This window comes from Cavia porcellus, unplaced genomic scaffold (assembly GCF_034190915.1).
Source record: "Cavia porcellus strain 051 isolate PalLab524CR breed Dunkin Hartley unplaced genomic scaffold, mCavPor4.1 scaffold_14, whole genome shotgun sequence".
In the NCBI taxonomy this organism is placed as follows: domain Eukaryota; kingdom Metazoa; phylum Chordata; class Mammalia; order Rodentia; family Caviidae; genus Cavia; species Cavia porcellus.
In genome coordinates this window covers 5,452,767-5,463,011 of record NW_026947497.1, presented here as the reverse complement: position 1 = coordinate 5,463,011, position 10,245 = coordinate 5,452,767, and the positions used below count along the sequence as shown (strand labels likewise).

General features: G+C 37.5%; 1 non-coding gene across 1 annotated transcript; it reads left to right on the top strand.

Annotated features, from left to right (window-relative positions):
- Positions 1 to 6,747: 6,747 nt before the first annotated feature.
- Positions 6,748 to 6,853, top strand: LOC111756279 (U6 spliceosomal RNA). The gene has a single exon (XR_002790774.1). It is a non-coding gene; the product is annotated as a U6 spliceosomal RNA (small nuclear RNA).
- The last annotated feature ends 3,392 nt before the right edge of the window (positions 6,854 to 10,245 follow it).

The following is a 10,245-nucleotide window of genomic DNA, read 5'->3' as shown; positions in this document are numbered from 1 at the left end:
ACATTTCTTCATATGTTCATTGGTCATTTGTACATCATCTTCAGAGAAGTATCTGTTCATTTCAATGGCTCATTTTTTAAATTGGGCTTTTTATTTTGGAGGGGTCTATTTTTGAGTATTAAAAAAATATATTCTAGATACTAGCTTTCTACCTAAGGACTTGCTGACAAAATGTTACTATTCTGTAGGTTTTCTTTTTGCTCCGTTGGTTGTTTCCTTTGCTGTGCAGAAACTTTTAAATTTTCTGTCATCCTATTTGTTGATTCTTAATGTCTTTCCTTGTGCAATTGGAGTTCTGCTCAGAAGGTATTTGCCTAGCCTATGTCTTCAAGAATTTTATCTATTTTATCTGCAAGCAGACTCAATGTTTCTGCTTTAATTTCTGAGTTACTGGTCCATTTTGAGTTTAGTGTAGTGCTTGGTGAGAGACAGAAGTCTAGATTCAACTTTCTGCACGTGGATACATTTTGTTAGCACTATTTCTTAAGAAGGCTATCTTTCCTTCAGTGGGTTTTTTGTTTGTCTGATTTTCCCCCTTTGTCAACCATCAAATGACTGGAAGGGCGGAGCCCCTGGGTCCACATGTGGCAGTCACATTCTGTTCTCATCACTGTTGCTTTGTAATGTCACTCGGAATCTTGGATTGCAGTGCTTCCTACTTTGCTTTGGTAACTGAGGATTCCTTTTGCTCCTCTGTGTTTCTTCTAGTCCACAAGAATTGTAGAATTGTTTTCCCTAGTTCTGTGAGCAATGTTGGCATTCTGATTAGAGTTGCCTTAAGTGTAATCCGCTGTCTTGGAAGCATGGCAGTTTTGATAATAATGGATCTGTTTAGCTAGGAATAGGAGCTATTATGGCTGATACTTTATGTCAACTTAAGAAGTTTAGAAATGTAACTAAAAGATGCAGCAGGGAGTCAGTGTTCTTACTTTGTAAGTGTACAAGAGGAAGGCACAGAGGCAGTATCAGTGCTACCCCGCCCTGTTGGTGGGGTAGCCTGCTCACAACATAAGGGCAGAAAAGAGGCTTGCTCGTCCCCTCTTTTGATCTGGCAGCTTTTGCTGACTGCTGCCTTGAAGTGATTACGGACTGAAACCTCCACAAACAGCAATCTAAATAAATGTTTTCTTCCTTCATTTTGGGTGTTGAGTATTTCTTCTCAGTAACATGAGAAAACTAACCAAGACAGGAGGTATCTTTCCATTTCTGGTATTTTCTTCTGTTTCCTTTTTCAGAGTTCTGTTCTTTTCATCATAGAGGTATTTTGGTTTCATTGTTAAGTATTTAATTTTTCTTGAAACTATTGAGAACGGTACCATTTTCTTAATTTCTCTCTCTGTGGGTTCATTGTTGATATATGGGAACATCACAGAGTTTCTTTTTTAAGCTTTTATCCTATTCATTTGTTGGATTTACTAGAAAGTAAGTTCTAGGAATCTTTTGATGGATTTTTTTGGATCTTCTTTGTAAAAGATGATGTTGTCTATGAGAAAAGAAAATTGAACTTTTTTTCTTTTCTCTCCTATTCCTTTTCCCTTGCTCTTGTTGATTGCTCTGGCAATTTCAAATACTACACAGAACAGGTGTGTGATGCTGGACAATGACTATCCAATTTTCCCAGCACCACTTATGAGAGAGGTTGTCTTGGTTCACTTGTCTAGAATCTACTACTTGTCTACTAGATGGCTGTAGTTCAATGCATTTGTTTCTGTGTCCTACACTGTGTTTCATTGGTCAATGTGTTGCGTGTGTGTGTGTGCACATGTGTGTGTGTGCCAGTCCCATGCTTGTTACTATGGCTTTTTAGTATAATCTGAAATTGGGTATTGTAGTGCCTCCAGCCTTGTTCTCTAGCATTGCTTTGGCTATTCTGGGTCTTTTGTGGGTCCACATGAACTGTTGGGTTATTTTTCTTAATTCTGAGACTGTCATTGGAATTTTGATGGTGAGTACATCAAATTTGCAGATCATTTTTGGTAATATGGCCATTTTAACAATATTAATTCTGTCTGTGAACATGGGAGGTCTTTCCACTTTCTACAATTTGTTTCTTCAGTTTTTTTAAAACTTTCATTATAGAGGTCTTTCACTTCCTTGCTTAGGTTGATTCCTAGGTATTTTTTCTGACGCTACTGTGAATGGAATCATTTTTATGGTTTCTTTCTCAGCTAGCTCATTTATTGGCTTATAGAAAATCTATTTATTTAGTATTGGGGATTGATCTCAGGGCCTCTGTGTTAAGCTACATCTCAGCGCCTTTTATTTTGAAACAGGGTCTCACTAAGTTGGCCACACTGGATTTGAATTTGGGATCCTCTTGCCTCAGGCTCCCAGGGTTGTTGGATTTATACACATGTATCACCATACCTAATAAAAGATATAGACTTTTAAAAATGTTGACTTTGTATGTTGTGTTGCGTACTTTTTGTGCAATTAACTATTATTAAATAACACCATCAACATGTTTTTAAACTTATGACCACACATAAACAGTAACATTTTATTCATTTTGAGATGAGAAAACCAGGGCCAAGAGATTTTAACTTGGCCAGGATCAAACAGGTGGTGAGCGATACAGTAATTGTGCTGATGGAGCTCTCTCTGAAGCCTTACACTCACAGTATGAAGAATATTTATACTGATTTCAACTGTCCCAAGAGGGAGAGCTCAGCTAGTCACATATTTTGAAAATCTGAGAAAATCATCTTATAGACCAAAGGCATCATTTGTAAAATGGAGATTCCCTTTTATAAAGAACTTGGTCTGTTCTGTGGCACTCCCTTTACTTTTTACTGTTTTCTTCAATGCATACCAGTGTATGTATGCGGTACACAACGCTGATGCTCCTCGTGCGGAGCTGGTACATGGGCATAACACACCCTCAATCCTTTTCGCATCCCCAGCTTCATCTCTTCCTCCTTCTCACGTGAGAAATATCTATCTCCCTACCTCTTACTATCTGTCTTTTATTTTGCGCTCATATTTATAAGTTGGGATCTCACATAAGAGACACCATAGGATATTTAAGCCTGTGTGTCTGATTTATTTCACTTAGCATTCTCAAGGCTCTCAATATGCCTTCACTTCCTATGAACGATTCAGGGTTATAGCTCTTCACAGCAGAGTGCAGTGGTCACTTTAAAGGGACCTATTCCATTTTCAAAGCCACAAAATATTACAAAGAATGGTCCCTGGGGAGAAGCTGGCCTCAGTTGCACTGCTTTTGAGACACCGAGTCTCCTCTCTGCTCCTGCTTCCCTGGTTGCTAGTAGCTACTGATGAGTGACACGGATGACTGGACTCTTAATTATCCTCAGGACAGAGGTCTGGATTCTGCCTTTCACCTCTCTGTACCACAAAGGCAGAAAGAAGCTCAACTCCCTGCAGCCCGGGACCATTATGACGAAATGAAATGAGGCTGGAGTTTAAGCGTTTTGACTGCTCACTTAGCCCATAAGTCAAATTCTTTGCAGTTGAGCTCCCTTTGGCTCTCTAGACACACACAGTAAATTGTTTTTTAATCTGCATTTATTTTCACTTGACTCATTTTAAAGTCTTCTTCATTTTTTTCCTTCTGTTCATTTATAACTCTATTAGCTTGGAGACACCGTTCATTTTGTAAGCCGTGCTTTAAACACATTTCATCTATCAGGATTAATTTTGCTGAATGCACCACCAAATAAATACATTAAAAACAATTGTAACACTTCATTAATCAAAATGTTGACTTGCACAGATGTGAAATGGCCCCCACTTTAGACATTCACTTCCTTTGCTTATGAGTGCTTGTCTGTTTGACTAAAATATGAAAAGTGATGTAAAATGCTGTCATTCTATTAGAATATGCATGCAGGATTTGAAGGTGCAATCCATTATAATTAAGGCCAATTAATTATTATATGGTCAAATGAACAGCAAATGCACATGTGAAACCTAAAAAGTTAATTATTTGAAAATTGGTCAATCATTTGTGCATTCAGATGAACATTTGTTTTCATATACAAATGCTTTGCACTTCTATAAGAGATTAGTCTAGATTAAAAAAACATTAAAGTCAAACTTTTAAAAAATATCTCTGTTCTACAGGGCAAGAAAATAAATGAGGATCAAATGAATCTAATTCTTTTTATAATAATAAGAAGAAAATAATATGTATAGTCATTTAAAGTGGCAAGAGAAAAGGAGTCCGCTCATCTCCTTTGTGGGAGGGATTCAACCTGAACACAGCTGGAAAGAAATTTCCAGTCAGTGGACTTCCACACCACGAAGGCCCCCCAAAGGCTGATGTCCTGATGGGACGATGATGATTCTCCTTTAAAAATAAAGCGAGAATCATGTAAAGATGTACAAATCCCCAGTCAGCTAAATGGTTTCAAGGAGGCTCTTTTCATCTTCTCATTTTACAATCAACATTTCTCAAAGAAAAAAAAAAAAGAAAAAAGAAAAAAGAAAGAAAAAAGAAAGACCAAGAAAGAAAGGAAGGAAGGAAGAAGGTGGAAAGGAGGAGGACATCACAGGCAGCACAGCAGCAGCAACGCTAATACTCTAAGAAGGAAGAAGGTAGAAAAAGGAATCTGCAAGAAAGGGAAAAGGGGTAGCTGGAAACACAGAGGATAGCTAGGATAATCTAGAATCACAAAAATCAACGAAGATGTGGTCACTTGTAGTAAACCCTCCTGTTAGTTAGGGGAGAGGAAGAAGAGAGCTTCTGGGCAAGAGTAGTTAGTAGAGTCTAACGGCTAAGGGCTCAGTAAAGTTAAATAAGCTAAAATGCAGTCTTGTGTAATTAGGCAGCAGGGGTGATGGGGAGCACAAGTCATGAGATTGTCGGTGAATTCCCTGGTCAGGAATCAGCACTGATCGATGAGGCCCATGGTGTGTCCAACGCACTAGACCAGGTGCCACAAGTCTCAAGGAGCTAATACTTTGTGCCGGGAGGGAGGGGGGAAATGTCAGAATTCAACAGTCACAGGGAAAGCAACATAGCTGACAGCAGGTGGCAACTGGGGAAAGAGCAGGTCCCAAACATGGAGGACGACGGCAAGGCCTTACCAGAGGTAGCCGAGGGCTTGGACCCACAGACATGAAGATTTATGCAGACCCAGAGGACGTCAAGGTGCTGAGAAGGGACAGGTGTATGGCGACACAGTCCAAGACCCCTGAGGTCAGCTCTCTAACCCCCATTTCTGCCCATAGAGGCCATGGCACTGAAAACTCCTGCCCCGAGGGCAGCACGCTCTCACCTCGCGGCATGGGGTGTGATCAGTGTGTCCATCAGGAATGTGATGCTCCCTACCTTGGCTGCCCTGGGTGACGCGGTGCATCATTTCTGCAGTGAGAAATAAGGCCAAGTGTACTTGTTCTCTCAATAAAAAGTTGCAAGTGTAGTTGGCCTAGCCTTTTCTCCTTTTGGGTTTCCTTCTTTGTTTTGTTTATAAAATGGTCTTTTTCCTGAAAGGGCAGCAGCTAACTTGTAATCATCGTTTCATGGTGTGAAATCTTTCTAATGTGTTAGCACATGTGTGTAGTGCATGTTTACATTCCTGTGGGGAACTGGGGCATGTACACGACACATCTTAATTCCTTTTTTATCCCTTATTCCCCCTCCCATTCCTTTCCGTTAGGGAATAATCTATCTCCCTACATCTATTATCTGTCTTTTATTTTACTTTTTGTTTTTACTCTGGGTTTCTTATAACGATGAAAACCAAGACATAAAGTTTCTCTGGACAGAGACATAGAAAGAACACAAGTCTTGTCACTAAATGATTCCCTCTCCTGCCTTGACAAAACAGCAACTGTCTGTGACAACAATTTGATCTTTATCATTGTTGCTGTTACTTGCAACTACATAATTCAAAACAGATACTGGGACACTGAGAAGCTGAATGGGCAAGGTTCGAAAGAAGTTTCTGGAGGAAGGAAAGATGAGATGTCCAGACCCCTTGTCCTTTTCAGAACTACATGTTAAAAAAGAGATACAAAATACCTCTTTGTTTCTCCACCAGCACTGGGGACTAAACTCAGGGCCTCTGCACTGAGTTATATCCCAGCCCCTTTTTATTTTTTATTTTGAGACAGAGTCTCAAGAAATTTCCCAGACTTTGCTCAAATTTTCGATTCTTCTGCCTTGGCCTTCTAGAATGCTGGGATTGCAGATGTGTACACCAAGACTGGCTGGAGAACACTCTTTAATTGCATTTATTAGTTGGCAGGAAGTAAGAAAGATTCAGGCTGGAGCCTGTGCTGACCCTTTGTACCTAGATAAGTGAGCAGCAAACCAAGCAAGCTCTTTTCCACACCATGGGAATGCAAGCAGTGTATTTTTGTGAGATAATAAAGTTCTAGAAAGAGGGAAAAAAAGCATGCTGGCAGTAAATGTGACCAGGACTGAAAGCGAAAAACTATTAAGAAATTTCTACACAAAGCTTTGGTCAGAATAGAGTCTGCATTGACTAGAAATAAGTCTGCCTCATCTTCTCTTTGAGAAACTATAGGAAAAATTATCCTAATACTTAGGAGAAGAAAAATAATCCTTTGATATTGGTAACCATACTTTCAATTCTCTGATCCAAATTCATGCCACTTGCAACATCAAAAATCTAATTTGAGAAGTAAAATTGCTCTCATGAATGGACAATGAGAAATGATTTCTAGGATCACATACCTTCAAGCCAAACATCAGTACCTTTTCTGTGAAGTCTCAAGGTATAAGAGTAGTTTATACATATTAAAAAAACAATTGTAGTGCTCGCTTCGGCAGCACATATACTAAAATTGGAACAATACAGAGAAGATTAACATGGCCCTTGCGCAAGGATGACATGCAAATCATGAAGCGTTCCATATTTTTCCTAGAAACATATGAAATACCAAAGCTAGGTCAAGAAGATGTAAAACTGCCGAATAACCCAATGTCTATTAATGAATTTGAAAATGTAATTAAGTCCTTACCTACAAAGAAGAGCCCAGGCACAGATGGATTCACTGCAGAATTCTACAAGAAATACAAAGAAGACTTAATGCCGACACTCCTCAAACTCTTCAATGAAATTTAAAGGGAAGCATCCTCCCTAAGTCATTCTTGTAAGCAAATATTACTCTAGTATCAAAACCTGAGAAATACCCAACTAAAAAAGAGAACTACAGACAAATCTCCCTAATGAACACATGCAAAAATCTTCAATAAAATATTGGCAAATAGGATGCAGCAAATCATCAAGAAGATTATACACCATGACCAAGTGGGATTCATCCCAGGCATGCAGGGATGGTTCAACATACGGAAATCAATAAATGTAATTTACCATATCAATAAAGCCAAAAGTAAGAATCACATGACCATTTTTATAGAAGCAGAAAAAGCATTTGATAAGGTCCAATATTCACTCATGATAAGAACCTTACAGAAAATTGGAATAGATGGTCTTTACCTCAATATGATAAAGGCCATCTATGACAAAGCAACAGCCAATCATACTAAGTGGCCAAAAACTGAAGGCCTTTACCTTGAAATCAGGCACAAGACAAGGATGTCCCTTATCTCTGCTCCTATTTAATATAATACTGGAAATACTAGCCAGAGCAATTAGACAAGAGAGAGAAATAAAAGGGGTAAAGATAGGAAAAGAAGAAGTTAAATTATCATTATTTGGGGATGACATGACACTCTACATAGAAGACCCCCAAAACTCCATTGAAAGACTCATAGATATAGTAAGTAAATTCAACAATGTAGCTGGATACAAAATCAATACTCAAAAATCAATAGCATTTCTATACACTAACAACGAGATCACAGAGAGAGAAATAAGAAGCCATACCCTTCACATTAGCAACCAAAAAATGAAATATTTAGGAATTATCCCCATGAAAAAAGTGAAAGATCTATATAGGGAAAATTATGACACACTGAAAAAAGAAATTAAAGAAAAGCTCAAAAGGAAAGACATCCCTTGCTCATGGATAGGAAGAATAAATATTGTGAAAATGGCCATCCTTCCAAAATTGTTATACAGATTCAGTGCAGTCCCAATTGAAATACCATCAACATACTTCATAGACCTAGAGAAATCACTCCTCAAATTCATCTAGAACCAGAAGAGACCTAGAATAGCAAAGACAATTCTAAGCATCAAAGGCAAGGCAGGAGGCATCACAATCCCTGACTTGAAGTTATATTACAAAGTTAAGTGTAGTAAAATCAACATGGTACTGGAATAAAAAAAGAGCTGAAGTTAAATGGAATAGATTAGAAGATACAAACACACTTAATCACCTTCTCTTTTATAAAGGGGCCAAACATGAACACTGGAAGAACGACATCTCTTTAATAAATGGTGTTGGAAAAACTGGCTCTCCATATGCCGAAAACTAAAACTAGACCCATGCCTATCACCATGTACTAAATAAAAATCTAAATGGATCAAAGATGTGAATATTAAAACAGAAACACTAAATCTATGGAAGACAAGTTGGGTAAAACGCTTGGGGACATAAGGGTAGGTGGAGAGTTCATGAACAGGACTCAAACCACATGGGAAATACTTCCCAGAATCAACAGCTGGGACCACCTCTTATTAAAATGTTTCTGTATGTCAAAAGAAATCTCTAGCATAGTGAAAAGAAACCCTACAAACTGGGGATCAATCTTAGTGAACTGTCCCTCAGACAAAGGACTTCTGTCTAAAGCATATAAGGAATTAAAAAAAATCAGATCCCCGAAATTTAAGGATCCAATCCAAAAATGGGCATCTGAGATGAATACACACTTCTCAGATGAAGAAATACAAATGGCAAATAAATACATGAAAAAATGTTCTTCATCACTGGTCATTAGAGAAATGCAAATTAAAACCACACTGAGATACCATCTCACTCCTGAAAGAATGGCCAGGATCAAGAAAACTACCAACAACAAATGCTGGAGAGGCTGTGGGGAAAAAGGAACTCTCCTGCAATGTTGGTGGAAGTGTAGACTGGTGCAACCATTGTGGAGGTTAGTCTGGAGATTTCTCAAACAGCTGGGATTGGAAGTCCCATTTGTTCCAGCTGTTCCACTTCTAGGCATATTCCCAGAAGAACTGAAAACATTATACCACAGTAATATATGTGCACCCATGTTTATGGCAGCACAATTTGCAATAGCCAGATATTGGAAACAATGTAATTGTCCATCAACTGAGGAATGGATAAAAAAGTTGTGGTATTTTTACACAATGGAGTATTATTCAGTTATAAAGAATGATCACATTGAGATATTTATAAATAAATGGACGCAGCTTGAGACCATACTCATAAGTGAAATAAATCAAACTCACATGTATAAATACTGAATAGTTTCTCTAGTGTAAGAAATGGTAAGAATACATAAAAGTATGTGGTAATCATGATTCTCTATTATATTGCCTTGAAGTCTTATAATGTTTTCATTCATTAGTTGGAATGGTTTTATTCTGGGTTGTTTGATTTTATTGTCTGTGATGGTATGAACAGCTATTTTGAAGAAAACAAGACATTAGAATAGCTAGTGATGATTTAATATCATCTTGTTTTGAAGTCCCACCAAGCTTTTGTTCTCCTGTCTCCATTGGTTTTATCATGTTGTATCTTATTGGGTTTTATTATATGTGATAGTATAAACATAATATTTTATAGATAAAGAAATAATATAGTAACCTTTGTTCATTTTCTGTTAGTTGATTCTGAATACCCTGTATTACTTTCATTCTCTTGAATGGTTTTACACTGTCTTTGTATGTTTGATACTATAGTATATGAAGGTATACTCAATTATTTCAAGGACAGAGACACTATGATAGCTACTGTTATGTTGGATTGTCTTGTGGTGAAACACTATGTTGCTTAAACTGTTCTGTTCTGACCTGTTTTGTTATGTCCACTTTTATCTTAATCTTTTTTTAAAGTAAAAAAAATTGCATGCAAAGGAGAAACTCATCCTGAGGAGAAAGGAAACAAATTTGGAATTATAAAATACAGCATATACAATTATGTTAATGTATTTCAATAACTACAATTTGAGAAATTTATAAAAGCACAAAATAAAAACAGAACTCCTAGAAATGAGAACTCTAATTATAAAAATGAAAAACCCAATAAACTGCGTAAACAGAAGATTTTCCACAACTAAAACAGGAAATATTTTTGCTGTGTGCTGTTGCAAGATTTTTGAATATATTTCTTCTTGATTATGGGTCACATTCTTGCTTTGTGCAATGTCTCATA